The following is an 18,908-nucleotide window of genomic DNA, read 5'->3' as shown; positions in this document are numbered from 1 at the left end:
TGAATCTGCCATGTATTGGGCAGTGTACTGGGTGCTAGCAGAAATGGAAATGATTTAAGTAAATCTTTGCCACAAAAAACTCACTGTCTAACAGGAGAGATAAACATATAATAGCACAGTTCAGTTGAAATCCTGAAGCCCCACAACAATGGTGAGGACTAAGTAACACAGTAAGCCTGAAGAAGAGGGTGGATGTAAGAATAATGCTTCACAATCTGCAACTGGGTCTTGACAAATAAGTAAGATTTCCTGGGTGGACACCAACACAAAGCTAACCTATGGGTAGGAAATGTATAAAGAAATGTGTAAAAAAAATAGAGGGATGAAGCCCCATACGCCTTTCAGGGAACTGAAAACAATTCTACCTAAACCCATATTTGACCAGGTAAAGTGAAGCATATGAGAAGTCGCTGTGGATTAAAGAAATGGGCTCTAGATGGAAGCCAGAAGTCTTGAATTTAAAGTCTGGTCCTGACATTTTACAGGCGTGTAAAACTCTGCAGGCAAGTAAGGCTCTCGGGTTTTCCATTTCCTCTTCTGTAAAGTAGAGACAATACTACCCACACAAACACTGGAAGTACACATAAGGTATCTAACCCAATGGGCGTGGGGGGGCGGGGGGGCGGGGGAGTGGTGAGGCCTTTTAGGAAAGTGAAGTGTGAGGCCAAGACCTGAAGGATAAGAAGGTGGGATAGAAGGTCCAGGCTGAGAGAAGGCAAGATTTGGGTGTGAAAGAGAAAGAGGGCATTTTTGGAGAATTACGAGTTTAATATGGCTGGAGCGTGAGGTAGCAATAGAGAAAGCGAGGCTGTAGCCGTAAGATCACGGAAAACCATGAGGTGGGACAGCAGCAGACAGGCTAACGGTGAAGCACTGAAGAGTTTTTGTTTATGTTTTGCTAGTTTTTGTTTTGCTTTGATTTCAAAGCTGAGAAGTAGGCCTTTAGAAAGATGCATTCTGCTGCAGGTTGAAGTATTATTTGGAGGGCAGTCAAGCTGGATGCCAAATACAAATGAAAGCAGTTTCAGTCAATCAGGTGAGATTTGAAGGCGGGTTGAACTAAGGCAGCCGAAATTGAATACTCTGTTTTTTCCTCAGGTCATGTAAATCCTGTGCCTTTTTCCCAGGGATCTTAGTTAGAGCCACCTCTTCTCACTGTTTACCTTTCACACGCAAAAGTTTCTATTCCTGGCCTGGTTCTTGTTTCTCTCTTTCACTTAATTCAACCTACATTCATTTTTTTAAATTTGTTCTGAATATCTTTCACATCAACATAGGAAGTTATTGCAACTACAAAGTACATTCAGAGATGTAAATGAGTGTCACACTTGTGCTGACAATCAAGAGAAAAATAGCATTTGTTCTCACTTGCAAGGCCTCATTCATCGGCGTGGAAAAGTTGTTCCCAGTGTCTGTTGTCTGTAGACTTTTCAACAGCTACAGAGCAGCTTTTACACTAAGCAGCGTTTTCACATATCTACTCCTTACTTTCTTTGGCAGACTCACATTTTGTGTTTTTATTGCTCTGTGGGCTACATGTCTTTATTCAATAAATACAAATGTTTTCAAACACTGGCTGCACCAGGATTACACTTGTGCTGGGAGAACAGGGTCAGCAAGGTTATACTAAATTGCTCGATGATGGATTATCCTAGACAGCATTTCCCAAAATCTTTATACAGTATGTCACAAGCAGGTCAAAGGTCAGGCTGTTCTTCTACCGGGCCTTCTATCTCCAGATGCTCACTCTTACTCTGGGTTACGTACCAGAAGAAGGCAAGAGATTGTACACAGGTTTCACATAAATCACATGAAAAGTCCTAAGAATGCAGGCACCTAAATTACAACTGTGATGCCACCTAAGAACAGAGCAACATACAACAAGTCAAAGGCTAGCTCAGATATAAAATAACAGAACGGCAGGTACCAAATGAGGTGGGTCTCTTTGAATTGGCAAAGTGTAGGGAATGCCTTTATGTTGACTTATTATGTATTGAAAGCAAAATAGTTATTTTCGCAAATAAAGAAATAGTGTTAAAACAATGCTCTTTCATTTCTAAGAATTATTGGTCTTTCTGCAGTGTGCTATTTTACCGTGACATAGCATGATTTCTCCCTTGTAACAATTCATATGATTTAAAGCTCTCCCATACCAAATGTTATACCTTAATGGTACATAGAAACGAATTTTAAGATTAAAGTAAAAATACTAATTTGATATTTATCAATCTCATTTCACTTCAAAGCTAGGAAAATGCCATATTTTGAAATTACTTTAGCAAACTATCTTCAATATACTAATTCCAATAGCATCTACTCTAGTATGCAATAAATTTTTAAAACTCGAATTACTCCACATAATACCTTATATAAATCTACTAAACTTCATAAAATATGTACTGAAATAGGAAAAAAAGTTTTGCTCACTTCTCAGTGACACAGTATGCAAATTGCTGATGTCAATCACTGTCAAAAAATGCTCTTTTATATCAGTGCAGGAACAATTGAGTTCTTACTGACATTTCTAAACAACCAGAATGATAATTTGCATTGTTACTGAGTTAAAATCCTTAAATATATATTTATACTAATTCTATTTTTCTATCATCAAAATGAAAAACAGCATTAGAAAAAACTTCTAATTTCACATCTTTATCATATTGGTCGTATTTTTTGTACCAGAATTGAAAACACTATTTTATAAAGACTACGTTAGTTTTGTCCATACAGAAACCATCTATGCTTTCAAATTATAGAGATTAAATGTCATTTTTTATTTTTTTATTAAAAGGAGTCTATAAAGTCATCAATGTGTTTTCTTATTTATTTTATTTATGTATTATTAGACTCCACTTTGTTTTTTTTTAAAGAGTGAAAGCATCCCTTCAAAATGTATAAGAAATCACTCATGTTCAATATTTGATTTACAGCAGGCTATACGACAGCAAGAACTTAAATGTGCATGTGCTTCCAAGAGTAAGAAATCTCATCTTCAAGTAAACATTAAGACAGTGGTTCTAAAGAATTTGACCCCCCCCCCCCGTGCTATTCCCAAGGCTGATCAACCTCTTCTAAGCTTTATATCTTCCGTGAGTTGACCAGAAGCTTGTATTGACTAGATACTGTCCAGTGAAATAGAAAGAGCCTGCGTGGGGGTGGGATGCAGGAGGCAGATACTACAAGGCAGAGTCAGAAACACAGACTTGGAGTGATTACTACCTCTTCAATCCCTGCTTTACCATTTGCCACATGTATGATCTAGATAGAGCAAGTTACACAGCTTTTCTAACCTTCAGTGTCCTAATCCACCAGTCAGAGATAATAACTGTACCTTCCTCTTAGATTTATTGTAAAGATTCAATAAAATAATGCAGGTACCACACTTGATACAGTGGCTGTAAAGTTCTAGAAGCTCAGTTTTATATCCCTGAGAACATTAATTCTGTAGTTTGAGAATAAGTAGAGTACATTTTCCTTAGTGCAGTATCTGAATGTATATATACGCAAATTAAAAGTGGAGGGGCACCTGGGTGCCTCAGTTGGTTAAGAGTCTGACTCTCTATCTCAGCTCAGGTCTCGAATTTCAAGGTCATGAGTTCAAGTGGCAGCTACTTAAAAAAAAAAAAAAAAAAAAAAAAAAAAAAAACCTAAGAAAAAAAAATGAAGTAATGACCTAAACAGCTACCTCTCATATGCTTTATGGAGAAGTAGTTGGTCTATTTTGAAAGTACAGCAAGTGAAGAGTGAAGCTCGTCAAAACCTCAGAGTAGATTAATAGCAGGGTTGCTCCCTTTATAATCTACAATTTAATTCATTGCTCTTTAGAGATGTAGTATGTAAATTCAAGTGAAAAGGTAATTAATAATCCAATAGTAGGAAACCTTTCCTACAGAAATCTTTGCGGGAAGATTTGCCATACTATCCTTTACAATCCCTATCTTGGGGGCAAAGATAATAATGGTGAATAATTACGATTACTTATTGAGAAGGTACTATGTGCCGGGAACTACACTAAGCACATGGCATACGCTATCGAGTATAATTTTCATTAAAATTCTAGGGGCGCCTGGGTGGCGCAGTCGGTTGAGCGTCCGGCTTCAGCCAGGTCACGATCTCACGGTCCGTGAGTTTGAGCCCCGCGTCGGGCTCTGGGCTGATGGCTCGGAGCCTGGAGCCTGTTTCCGATTCTGTGTCTCCCTCTCTCTCTGTGCCTCCCCCGTTCATGCTCTGTCTCTCTCTGTCCCAAAAATAAAATAAATGTTGAAAAAAAAAAAAAATTAAAAAAAAAAAAATAATAAAAATAAAATTCTATTATGAAGGCTTAGACAGACTGAGTAATTTTCTTGCATGTGCAGTTATTAAGTGGTAGAACTAATAAGATTCAAATCCAGAAGTGATGACATTCTAAAAATCCTGCCCTTCCACTATGCCACATAACTCTCAGTAAGCACTAAACAAGTTTGATCTCAGTCATGACAAGATACTGCCTATACATTTGCCCTGGCATCCAGGACCATGGTGACATAAGAGGTGTCACTGGGACCACCCAGGTTATCCGTTCAGAGCATATTCATTACATTTGTTCTAAGACTTTTTTTTTTACTTCTTATGATGGGAAAAACAATGATATCAAATGGAAGATTTGTTTTCATTTGCAAAACAAAAACATGGGGAATTTAGCCATTAGAACATTAGCCAAACTCATTATTGTTACCAAAGTGTGTCATAACAGAAATGTTTTTCTTTTTTTTTTGAAAAATTTTTTTAAACATTTATTTTATTTTTGAGACAGAGAGAGCATGAACAGGGGAGGGTCAGAGAAAGAGGGAGACACAGAATCTGAAACAGGCTCCAGGCTCTGAGCTGTCAGCACAGAGCCCGATGCGGGGCTCGAACCCACGGACTGTGAGACCATGACCTGAGCCGAAGTCGGACACTTAACCGACTGAGCCACCCAGGCGCCCCTAGAAATGTTTTTCAATGAAACAGCAATTCCATTTCCAAGCTTGATTTGGTCTCTTGAGTTTCTAATAAAATGCTCACGGTACCAATTGTCTTCATTCCTTTTCTGATGTCTGACCACCTGTACTAAAACTATCCATCACTGCCCTTCATACACATTGCTCTAAGCAAGAGTTGCTGAAAAGACTTTTGGTAATTTTCACTGTTCACCTGGGATCTGAGATAGTACCTTAGAGTAGATAGAGATCTATTCTATGTCCAGTCCTGTGTCCATCATCACTTAGGTTTTTACTTCAGGATAACAAAATGAAGGTGCCTGATTGAAATTCAAATATTTCTGGGGTGCCTGGGTGGCTCAGTCAGATAAGCATCCTACCCTTGATTTTGGCTTAGGTCATGATCTCACAGTCCTGAGATCATGACCTGTGCTGGGCCCATCCCTGGCCATGGAGCCTATTTGGGATTCTCTCTCTTTCTCTCTCTTTCTCTTTCTCCCTCTCTCTCTGCCCCTCCCCACTCATTCTCTCTCTCTCTCTCTCTCAATAAATAAATAAACATCTATTTATTCAAATATGTATTCAATTATTTATTAAAATATTTCTAAGCTCATCTCATCTCATTTACAAACAGGACAGGTATGAATCTGATCGGCAATGGATATGAAGTGTCGCTCCATTTACATTTCTTCATATCACATGAAGGCCAGCCCACAGAATCTCTAGCTTACTTTCAATGTACAAGGTGTAGCTTATTTTGAGGCATCAAGGTTTCTAAAACTAAGTGAAAATGTAATCTGAAAGTAGCAACTGAAATTTCATAACTTAATAAACTTATGCCTGCATATTTTTCCTGCATATTTTAGATATCCTTTTAAGCAGTAAGCCAAATCTTTGTGCAATAGCAACTGATAAAAAATAAGCTGTTACTAGTAAACATGTTAATGAATATATAGGTAAAAATCCTATGAAGATTTGCACAGGCACTCACAGAATTTTCTATTTCATTCACCTCCTCATTTAACATCTATTTATTGAGCCTCTAATATATGCCAGGCATCGTACTTGGCATTGGAGATATAGACGTGAACAAAGCAGATGTTATGTCTGCCCTTCTGCTGACTTCTGGTGTAAATGATAAAGAGGAGAGAATACTATAAGTAAATTCCTTTATCGTAAACAAAATGATGAAAACAGTAAAAATACTAAAGATGTCATTTATAGGAAGTTGTTGCCAGAAAACTGGAAACAAAAAGCTGATGGGTCTTCATGTACCAGTATTCGTACACATATAGCAAGGTTTAATAGAATTTTTTAATTTTAGAGTAGAAGACATGTCAAATGCAGTTTACATTTCTCAGCCAGTAATTATATTTTCTTACAAGGGGCTATTACATTTTTAGAGACAGACACAGCAAATAATAAAAGGTTTTATTTGAGAGGAGAAACAAGCATGGTGGGGTTTTTTTAGATGAAAGGGGTATAATAAATTTATGAGACCTCACATACAGCTATAATATAATAAATTAGAAGGATTAATAGAATTGTGAGCTACAGTAACCTGCACTAGTAGAATGCCTATTTTATGGAGCTCGATAATACAGTTTATCATTGACTCCATGGGAATTCCCACAATATATTAGCTGCGGTGTAACAATAAAGCACACACAGTAAGGGGCATGTCCCTTTTGACACACATTCTCTTCCCACACTTATTTTACCAGGGAAACAACTCTGGTGCAGTTTAATTAAACTGCACTGCAATGAATTAGTCCAGGTCTTAGCCCTCTGACAGAGAGGGCCCTGGCAGTACCACAGGGGTCTGTCCCCTTATGATACCCGAGAGACTTCAGAAAACCTGGGAAAAAAAGTGTAGGGTCCCTCAGATGACAGTGTCACTGGGCAAGCCCCGAGCTGTCAATCAGTTCACTTAAGGAAGCACCCATCCCTTTGGAGAAGTTTTTATATTTCCCCATTTGTTGACTATGGGTCAGTCTTTTGGGAAACATGTAAATGCCTTGGGAAGCTTTATGTTCTATTTCCCTAGCTGGGGACAAGACTATCATTGCTCACTTTAAAACAAAATAGCCTTGCTATTTTGAAGTCCACTGTGTATTCATAGCTAGCTTTGGAGAGGCAAGCCAGAAAGTAATAACTGAAAATAAACTTAGAATGATGATGAGTTCAAATAAACTCTACTGGTAATAAGATATGAATAAAAACATTTTCATTCAGAGTAAAAACTCTCCAGCTAAACGTGATCTAGAATATCCAAGATGGAAGTGTATTACAAGAGATATGTTATTTCCCCAGAGTTTCTGATCAACAGCGTAGTAAGGTTACACCCCCCAATGACACAGAAAATCTTGCATTATTGATGAATATTCTTATTTTATCTGAACACTGTTTATTAATTCATGAGGGTGTTTTGGAATTGAAAGATAAAAATTTACAAAACAATTACATTTTTAATAACTGCTTCAAGCCAGATACATTGAATATTTAAGTGAACCAACACAAAGACCTCAAAAGAATTTATTAGACAATGGCAATTAGATCTCTAATAACTTGGCTCCACTGGAATTACTGAGCTCCATTTAGATGCCAGACATGGCACCTTAGTGATGGGTACACCATGTCGCCACCCTGCCTTTGGCTGGGGATCCTGAGAAATGACAGTCCCATTAGGTGTCGTGTAAAGCAGCTGACCTCACACTCTCAGCACTTGATCTTTGCACTGCAAGTGACCATTTGTCACTGTTGCCCAGAGATGGAGCTCAGGTGACTCAATGTCACCACTGCCTTTTCAAAAGAGTAAGATAGTTATAAGTTTTTTTCCAAGTCTAGAACAGACTTTTTTTTCCCTAAACAAATTTGCTTAGAAAAATAGGTAGGCAAATTAGAAGCAAAGAATAGACTTCTTTACACATAGGCAGTATGCTTTCTAATCATTACAAAAATTATCGAAACTTTTTTCAAAAATTATTGAAACTTTTTGACCCAAGGGAAAAAAAGATTTATGGTTGCCTGAAAACTTTCTCTTTACAATCTTTATCCCAAGTAGGTAACAATAAAAGTATTTCTACCAGAACAAACACATTAACATAGAGCACCCATAGAGGCTTATTCACAAAAAGCAGTATTTCTCTTTCCTTCTCAAATAAGGCTTAGTTTTCTGTAAATTGCAATTCTCATAATAAGAAAATTCCCACTACAATATTTTCAAGCTATAAGAATAATATCATCTTTCTATTTGTTGTGCCTAAGAAATCCCAGAATTTGAGCTAGCTAGTTAAGAGATAAGCTTCTCACATTTCTAGTCTCCTGGAGCCTTTTTCACCTCTAGTGATTCAGAAATCTCTGTGCTGATTTCACAGTAGTAGCTATTGAGCTAGTGACCATTGCATGCAGGCACTGTGCGAAGTGTTGTACACAGGATATTTTATGAATATGTCACTTTATTTTTTTATGAGCGTGCCATTTTAATTCCCAGTAGCAACATGGGAGTTTATTATTACTGTCTTTTTATAGATAAGTAAACTGAGAGAGAATTTATGTTATTTTCCCAAAAGAGACAGAGGTAGTAGCAGAGCTCGAATGCAGAGTGATTCTAATTTTAAAATAGATGCCGTTGAAAATTAATTAATTAATTAATTAGATGCCATTAAGGGCGCCTGGGTGGCTCAGTCAGTAGAGGATGTGACTCTTGATCTCAGGGTCATGAATCTTTTTAAAAATTTTTTACAATATTTTATTTATCTTTGAGAGAGAGAGAGAAAAAAAACAGGGGAGGGGCAGAGAGAGAGGGAGGGAGACAGAATCTGAACCAGGCTCCAGGCTCTGAGCTGTCAGCACAGAGCTGGACATGGGGCTCAAACTCATGGACCATGAGATCATGACCTGAGCCAAAGTCGGAGGCTTAATCAATTGAGCCACCTAGTCACCCCATCGGGGTCATGAATTTGAGCCCCATGTGGGGTGTAAAGTTTACTTAAAAAACAATATTAAATAAATAAAATTACTCTCATTTTGGGGCACCTGGCTAGCTCAGTCAGTGGAGCATGAGACTCTTGATCTTGGGGTCATGAGTTCTAGCCCCACGTCAGAGATAGAGTTTACTTTAAAACAAAAATTTTAAAATAGATGTTAAATTCTTAGCTACACAATTCAAGATCTTTTCTCAGTATAAATATTTTCATTTGAAAAATGTCTAACTTTTTCTTCAACAAGATCCTTTTTTTTTTTTTTTTTTTAAGATTTTATTTTTTTTATGGGGCACCTGGATGGCTCAGTCAGTTAAGCGCCTGACTTTGGCTCAGGTCATGAGCTTATGGTTTCAGAGTTTGAGTCCCACGTTAGGCTCTTTGCTGACTGCTCAGAGCATGGAGGCTGCTTCGGATTATGTGCCTCCCTATCTCTCTACCCAACCCCACTCACTTGCTTGCTCTCTCTCTCTGAAAAATAAATAAACTTTAAAGAAAAAATTTTGTAAGTAATCTCTACACTCAGTGAGTGGCTCGAACTCACAACCCCAAGATCAAGCGTCAGATGTTCCACCAACTGAGCCAGCCATGCACCCCTCAACAAGATTTTTAAAAAGATTGGGTCATTTGTTATCCCTCTTGACCCATCTTATTGTGTAATGACAGAGGTTGAAATATTGTTCCATTTGAGGAAGCAACTTTATTCTGAACTCATGTTTCTTTGGAAATGATATTGTTTACATGCACTGTGCTCTTGCTTTTTCTTCATGTACCTGTGTCTCCCCTGGAATGTCTTTCCACTAGACATACGTCTCTAACATCAAAAATGAACTATTCCCTTAACTGTCAAAGGAAGAAATAACTGAAACTCCAAGTTATGATAAGCTACCTGTAACTATACTGCTCCCTATTATGACCTCCCACTTCCCAGCCCAACCCTTATTTATAAGAAACTGGATTGATTTACAATTGAAAATATAATTAAATCACTTTAACATTGGAAATAGTATGGCAAGACCTTTATTTTTGTGAATTCAACATCTGAGTGTTAACATCCATGGCACTTGTTTTCCCAATTTATTTTACATTCCCATATTTTCCCAGTTTATAGTATGTATGAAAATAAGTTTCGTATCACCCTTTAAACGTTTTATTCTGAAATACCAAGTGTATCAGTGAACAATAAAATTTTTGACAATCTCAATGTTTCCATATACTTACAACTAATGTTTGGCTGACTTTGAACATAGTAGCCTTAAGATAAAATAAAATTTAAAGATACTAAAAATATTAAAATGCTAAGTACAACCATAACAGAAAGACAAACATACATAGCTGAGGTCAAATGAAAGAAACGTAAACATCTAGGTGCCAGGGAGGAGCCCAAACAAGCAACTTATGAGACAAAGGAAATCAGTCAGAGAGAAGTAGTGCAGTTGTATGACCTAAGGCCCAGAAGCAAAGGTTTCAATTTCCACATGGGGACAAGAGATGTGGCCTTGAATGCACATACTATAAAGAGGTGGAAACAAGACATTTCCTGAAGTTAGGGCCCCAAGGGGCTGCCCCTTCAATGTAAGACAACCTTTCCACCCCAAAGTTCCAGAGACAAAAAAAAAGACACCATCTCTTCCAAAGGCTCTAACAGGATTCTAAAAGTAAAAATCCATTTGAGAAAGTGAAGATTCAGTTTATGTTATCTTATGGAATAGGAAAAATATCAGCATGAAGATGTATTCCCAACTCTTAAATTTGAAAAACCTGATAGAGGAAAATGCAAGGCTACTCTGCATCAACACTGTAGAAATCTAGATTGACGGTTGTTTTCCTTCAGCTTTATTCTCTGGCCCTGGACAAATATACACACAATCATCAATAAAGCTGACCTGAACCCCAAATTCCAAGCCTGATACAGTAAGCAATACAACCAACGGGGGGATTAGAACCCAAAAGCTTCAGAAAATCAAATAAGATGAATTTCTACCATTTTGGGTCTCTGCGCCTTTCACAGAAGTCCCAACAGCACTATGTTGGGACAGAGCATCTCACAACCTCTGTGGTCCCAAGGAGCCACCATGTGGAGGGCCCAGGGAAGAGTGTGCCATTTTCAGTGGAAAACAAGAGGCAGTTATGAATTATGATGACTACATACTTTGGATCTGGATTTGCTGCACCTTTTTTTTTTTTTTAATTTTTTTTTTTTTTTTTACGTTTATTTTTGAGACAGAGAGAGACAGAGCATGAACGGGGGAGGGGCAGACAGAGAGGGAGACACAGAATCGGAAGCAGGCTCCAGGCTCTGAGCCATCAGCCCAGAGCCCGTCGCGGGGCTGGAACTCACGGTCTGTGAGATCATGACCTGAGCTGAAGTCGGACCCTTAACCGACCGAGCCACCCAGGCGCCCCACCTTTTTTTTTTTTTTTTATAGTAAGACACCGACTGCTTAAGAAATAAGGATGTTGCAATGAATCCATTAAACAGATGTGAAAAGGAGCATTTTAAGAGGTGCAGTTTCTTTGAAAAATGGATCAAATTCTTGAATTCAACATAACTCAATATGTTTGTAAATAAACATATTTGTTTACCTGAAAAAATAAAACACAAAATTAAATAAATAAATAAATAACATGAGAGGGGCCTATAGCTGGCTCAGTCGGTGAAGCATATGAATCTTGATTTCAGAGTTGTGACTTTGAGCTCCATGTTGAATGTAGAAATTACTTAAAATCTTTAGAAAATATGTTAAATAAACTATAAAATAAGTATATTTTAAGTTATTAAGGAAATAATAAAAAGAGCCAAAACTATAAGGAAAGAACAGAACATGATTTTAAAAATCAAGATATAGGAAAAAAGGAATAGAGCTTCTGTAAAAAAAAAAAAAAAGAAAAGAAATAAAAAGAAGAATTTTGGAATTCAAGATTGAAATTTTAAAAATTGAGGATGAATTAATAACAAACTACATGGAGTTGCTGAGATTTAGATTAGAGAACTGGAGGATAGTTCTGAAGAAACTACCCAGGGATAGCAGAGTGAAAGAGGTAAGGGAAGAGGAAATATGAAAAATAATCTACTCCAAAATACCTCTTGCTGGAACTATAGAATATCAAAGCAGAAAAAAATATTAAAAGGAATCAGAGAGAAGACAGATTGTCTGCAAAGGAATATAAATTAGACTGTTAACAAATGAAAAATAACTGTCAGCCTTGAATTCTATACCAGCTCCAATATCACTCAAAGGTATACATGAACAGGTAATAGGAAATACAAAAAATAGAGGAATAAGTTAATTGACACCATAAAGAAGTAATCAAGCAAATTCAATGAGTGGGTCATTCTCAAAAATGAATGTCATGAAAATAGTGAAGGCATAGACCCTTTGCTAGATTAAGAAGATTTAAGAGATATAACAGATACATGCAATGTGTAGATTTTGGTTGGATCCCAGTTTGAAAAAAGAGATTGAAAAATTTGGAACGATTGACAAAACCTGAATATATACTCAGTACTAGTTGATATTAGAGAATGGTTGCTAAAATTTTTATATATGTTAATGACATTTTATATGTATTAGAGCTCTCTTTAGTTTAGAGAAGCCTACTAAGCTATTTGCATTTGGGGATCAAGTATCAAGATATCTGTGAATTTATTTTTAGGTTGTTTAGCTAACGTGCATATGTGTGTGTGTGTGTGTGTGTGTGTGTGTGTGTGTGCGCGCGCGCGCATGAGTGTGTATAGATAGAGAGTGCACATATGGCAAAAACTTAACAAAAGTTTTAGTCTAGGTGATAGACAAATGGGTGTACGTAGTTCTTTAGTTACTTTTCTATATGTTTGAAATTTCCATAATAAAAAAATTAAGAGAGAAAAGATGATGTAAATATATTCTCATAGACTAGATCATTTTTTGTCACTTGCAAATCACACCAAAAAATTTTAGTAATAAATAAATCACAGTAAGAAGAATAAATCAATTACAGTAATAATAAACTACAGAAGATTTCAGGAAAGAACGGAGAAAAAAGACACTGAAATTTAAATCAGTGGAAGCAATGACAGTAAAGACTACCAGAGTGGGAGTTAGCAAAAACCAGTGATGGAAATAGAATACTCACATAAAAATTCGAGGTCGTGATCCAAGGAAGGTATCCTACAAGTTTGCAAAAAATGTAAAGATATGTACTAACTTAAAGATTTGTTTAAATTATGTATATTTTTGAGACAGAGAGAAAGGAGAGAAACAGTGCAAGCTGGGTAGGGGCAGAGACAGAGAGGGAGACGCAGAATCTGTAGCAGGCTCTAGGCTCTGGGCTGTCAGCACAGAGCCCAATGCAGGGCTCAAACTCACAAACTGTGAGATTGACCTGAGCCGAAGTTGGATGCTTAACTGATTGAGCCCCCCAGCACCCCTTAACTTAAAGATTTTTGATACAACTATGCATATTTAAAAAGGTGAGGTATTCATTGGAAGAACAGAAAAAAATGTATTACTTCAAATAAAATGAGAGAAATAAAATTATAAATCAAGTCTTTCCAAAAGAAAGCAAAAAAGAGAAACAAGTGAAAAGTAAATCGAAAATTAAATATAAAATACTATAAATCAATAAAAATACTCTAGTAATGGCTATAGTATAAATAGATTTTAAGAGTTAAAAGATTCTCGAATTGGATGCTTAAAACTATCACTATAGGCTATTTATAAAATAGATCAGCAATGATCAAGATGGATGAATCTCATAAACATCACCTTGAGTTCTCTGGGAATTGCAAAAAGATAAAATAATATGGAACAATTTATATAATTGTTTAATATACGGACAAAATTGAAACATATATTACACACACAGATTACTATTCAGCAATGAAAAAAATAAAATTGTGGTCAGTTCTGAAAGGACAAAAGTACAGACCAGTGGTTGCCAGGTGTGAAAGATGGGTGGGAGGACAGGAAGAGGTGGGTGTGGCTCTGAAGGAGTAGCATGAGGGAGCACTTTGTGGTGATAGACTAGCTCTGCATCTTGCCTGGGTGGTACACCAATCTATACAGGTGATAAAATGACAGAACTATACACATACGTTGTGCCAGTGTGTGTTCCAGGTGTTGATATTGTGCTGTAGTTACATAAGATGTAACCGCTGAGGAAAACTGGGTGAGAGGTACACAGAACCTCCCTGTACTCCCCTTTGAAATTTCCTATGAATCTGTGATTACTGTAAAACCTGGGTTTGGAGCATAATTTGTTCTGGAAACATGCTTGTAATCCAAAGAACTTGTGTATCAAAGTGAATTTCAACAACCACTGTGGTAGTCGTGATCATGTGACCTTAGGCATCACATACTACTTGTAAGACATGACTTGTTTATCAAGTTAAAATTTATTAGAAATGTTTGCTTGTCTTGCAGAACACCCACAGAACAAGTTACTCGCAATCCAAGGTTTTACTGTATTTCAAAATAAGGTTTTAAAAATTCTATACCTTGCTTTTAACTAATATGTATATGGCAAATGCATTAAAAATGTCTCCGTGTTGTTCAGAATTTTCTGAGTGCTACATGGTCATACTTAACATTTACAAAATAATAATAGCAATGATGCAGAAGACGAGAATTGTAATAGTTCACAAACAAATAAAAATGTTTGACCCAGGGTCACCTGGGTGACTCAGTCGGTTAAGCGTCTGACTTCAGCTCAGGTCATGATCCCGCGGTTCATGAGTTTGAGCCCTGCGACAGGCTTCGCGCTGGCAGCTCAGAACCTGGAGCCTGCTTCAGATTTTGTGTCTTCCTCTCTATCTGCCCCTCTCCCACTCATTCTCACTCTCTCTCTGTCTCTCTCTCTCTCTCTGTCTCTCTGTTAAAAATTTTTTTAAATGTTTGACCCAGGAATCATGTCAGAAAATAACATGCACCGGCAAACTAAACAAGATAATTAGACTTTCACTTTGTTTTGTGATGAATAGTATTCATTTAACTCCAGTCTCAGAAACTCTGACAGAATCATGACAGTCCAGTTTAAGCAGAGAATACAGGCAGTCCCGACTTTGCATGATTCTCATATACAGAAATTTCAGTTACCACGGATCAGTTAAATAACACACGTCCTCCAAAAATTCAATTTTCAGTTATCACATACATTCAGTGCCATTACGTGAAGTTTTAACTTCTCTGCTAGGTCTTCGGTCCACAAATCACGACATAACTAAAAGACATGCATCATGATTAGAAAGCAATCATGTCACTTCTTTTCAAAGTTTGTTGGTGATCGATCACTGAGCATCTGTTACTCAACTCATGCACAGGCAGTGAAGTGGATAGTTCTGCTTCATGAAGACAAATGTAGATGGGAAAAATGATGGTGATAAAAAGCATAAATATGTCCCAGAGGAAATGAATCCAGCAAAAAAGCTCCACATAAAAGGAATTCTCAAATATATTTTCCGACACTGCAACCATAGGAGTGGGAATTTGGGAATGTGGGGAGGTGATCCAAACTTAAAAGGAATATAACAGGGGTGCCTGGGGGGCTCAGTCAGTTAAGCCTCCAACTCTTGATTTTGGCTCAGGCCATGATCTCATGGTTCATGGGTTCAAGCCCCGTGTCCAGCTCTGCTCTGACAGTGCAAACCCTGCTTGGGATTCTCTCTCTGCCCCTCCCCTGCTCGTGCACATGCTTGCTCACTCTCTCTCTCTCTCTCTCAAAATAAATAAACATTTAAGAAAATGAGCACAACAATTGGCCAACACATAGAAAGGTTTCTTACTCCTTCTTGTAAGTCATACAAGAAGACAAGCATTGTTGAAACTACACCTAAGTTTCACAAATAAAACACATTAATATGTTTTATATAACAGTGTACCAAACATTCCTTTTACTATCTTCGCGTGTCCTTAATGTACATGTAACCATGTATATACATGTATAAACAGTAAAGGTGTTTTTAACGTTTTGACAAGAAATATTTAAAGATCACAGAACAATCATGATTCTTCCCCCTATGGATTTTAAGATCATTTGCACAATTATTTTTACTGCCCCACACTAATGTACAAAGTGAGGACTGCTTACATATAAAGGGGATAATCAACCTGTGCATGAATTGAGTAACAATTCCATTCCCCTGTAAGAAAACAGATTTTCTACATGATTTAGGAGGTAAATAACACAAACAGGACTTACTTAGGCTTTTCCTCTAACCCTGTGTGCTGTCATTTGACGGTCAAATCCCCTTTTTAATAGTCCTTCATATATTTTAAGCAAGAAATCTCTCACTTCAAATGAAATCTGAAGTGAAACAACTTTATTAAACAGCAACTCAAGATTACACTTAAATTTATTTTGTTTATAAAGCACTTGATGAGAACTATGATGAACCAAATACCGTACATGAGAGCTATGGTCATTTCAACCATTTTAGTCCAATTTTTTTCCTGAGTTTTTTGTTCATTATTTTGATGCATGCAGATAAATAAATACAGATGCTAACAGTTCAAGTGACCCTTGACATCTCTGTAATACTCTTCCCTTAATCTGAGATGGCTAGTTTGCCTGCGTACATATGTGAAACTTGCAGTAAGAAAAAAAAAAAAAAAAAACCTTAGCAGCCTTATTCCAAAATATGCCCAAAAATTTAAAAAGGAAACAGAAACAAATAAAATTATCATCAGAACTATAGGTGGGAATTATTATAGAAAGTTTTATTAGCAGCCTTCTTTATAATGGATAAAAATTTTAAATGGAATTGACTTAAATATCCAAATTTAGACCAATGGAGCAAAATATGGTAAATTCAGAATGGAATATTAAGCATCTGTGAAAATTTATGTTTAGGAACAGTTTTCAACAATGAGAGGAAAGGCATATAATTTAGATAAAAAAGAGTATAAGGTGATAGATGCATCTAATGCAACTATGTATTTCAAATGCACAAAAATACTCAATACTAATATAATATTAACAACTGTCCCCAGAGGGTGTGATTGTGAATGTTTGACTAGCTGATGGATAAAAGGATTGATACTTGCATCTTTATATTTTTCAATACTTTCCAAAATATAAATGACAATAAAAGTATTTTTAAATACTTCACTAATAAAAATTGCATAAAAGAAATAAGCCTCTCCTTCCAGACTAGAAGTGGTTCTCAAAACACCCATGCAGCTTGAGCAACAAAGCAAGGACTCTTCTTGGAGAGGAACTTTCTACATCATATTCAGGCCCCATTTTCAGAGACTAAATTCAGTAAAGATAGGAGCCCATGATCCCCATGGAGACAATGGCTAGCAAATCCTGTAGCAACTCTCCCCAAAACCCATTCCAATCCCTTAGTACTCATAATGGAGAATTTGCCAGAATGGAATTTGCCTGTGGCTATTTTGTAACTTAACACACTGGAAAACTAAACCATGCCTGCAAAATGTGGTTATAACTTATATAGACTTCTTTAGTAAACCAGTATTATTTTATAAAAACAAGATCAGGAAAAATGATTACTCTCAAAAAACCAGAATTAAGTAAATAAACAAACCAAACAAACCAATGAAAGAAGTAAAATCAGAGACAACTAAAAGTCATCAAATACCAATTTACCAGGGCGCCTGGGTGACTCAGTCGGTTAAGTGTCCTACTTCCACTCAGGTCATGATCTCACGCTTTGTGGGTTCGAGTCCCCCAGTGGGTTCTGTGCTGTCAGCTCAGAGCCTAGATCCTGCTTCAGACTCTGTGTCTCCCTCTCTCTGTGCCCCTCCCTGGCTCGTGCTCTCTCTCTCTCTCTCAAAAATAAATATTAAACACTGAAAAAATCAATTTACCCAAGTCATTCCTTGGAGGTAGTGTGTTTGAATAAGATTAGGATTAGAATATCAATGAACCTATGTGGTTTTTTTTTTTTTTTTTTTTTTTTTTACTGTTTATTTATTTTTGAGACAATGCAAGAGACAGAGTGCAAGCAGCAGAGGCGCAGACAGAGGGAGACACAGAATGTGAAGCAGGCTCCAGGCTCTGAGCTGTCAGCCCAGAGCCAGACGACCCGGGGCTCGAACTCACAAACCGTGAGATCGTGACTTGAGCCGAAGTCAGATACTTAACTGACTGAGCCACTCAGGCGCCTCCAATGAACTTATGTTATTATTTTTGTCTATAGTTTCATTATCAGTAAGTTGGAGGTCTTTAAAAATAGTTCAATTTTATTTTTAATGTAATTTTTTTTAATAAAAACTACATACGCACATGACTTTCTTCTTATAAATTCAAATAGACTGAAGGCAGGAAGCAAAAAATAAATAACTCTCTATACTCCAAACTCAAGTCTTACTCACAGAATGAACTATAAAATTAGTTTCTTGGGTTTCATTATAGAAAATTGGGGGATATATACAAGAATACAAATACACACACACATATTTGTTTTATGCATGTGAGAAACATAATATGCCTGCTTTTCTGCATTCTTTTCTCCCTTAAAAATATACTTTGGAAAATTTCCACATTGGTACATAAAAATAAACTTCATTCTTTGTAATAGTTGAATGTCATCACACGCATGATTGTTCTATAACTTACTTAATTTCCTGTTGATAAATATTTAAGTTCCTTCTAGTTCTTGCATTACAATCTGCAGAAATGGGCATCCATGTACACATTATTTGTGTATGTTAGTTCAAGTAAGATAAGTTCTTAGCAATGGAATTGCTAGACCAAAGGCACATTTTGTTTTTTGAGAAATATTACCAAATTACCCTACATATAAGTTTACACTGACTGATACTCCCAAGAACAGTGTATATAATAATGATTTTTCTTGCAACTTCATCTTACAGCATTATTCTATAACTGTAAAACTCATATCCTGAAAATAAGTACCATTTCATCCACCATCAGCTGTCACACCAGAAGACTCTGATCATGTATTCTTTCAAATTATTCTTGTCATTGGAAGTCTTCACCTTACTTATATAGTTGCTGATAT

The 18,908-nt window shown here is 36.7% G+C and overlaps 1 long non-coding RNA gene across 10 annotated transcripts in view; it reads right to left on the bottom strand.

The window, feature by feature from the left end:
* The window catches only part of LOC122237988, a 177,042-nt gene that overhangs the window by 49,506 nt on the left and 108,628 nt on the right, over positions 1–18,908 (bottom strand). The window lies entirely within an intron of this gene.

The sequence above is a fragment of the Panthera tigris genome, chromosome B1 (assembly GCF_018350195.1).
Source record: "Panthera tigris isolate Pti1 chromosome B1, P.tigris_Pti1_mat1.1, whole genome shotgun sequence".
NCBI lineage: Eukaryota > Metazoa > Chordata > Mammalia > Carnivora > Felidae > Panthera > Panthera tigris.
This window is presented reverse-complemented; position numbering and strand designations above follow the sequence as displayed.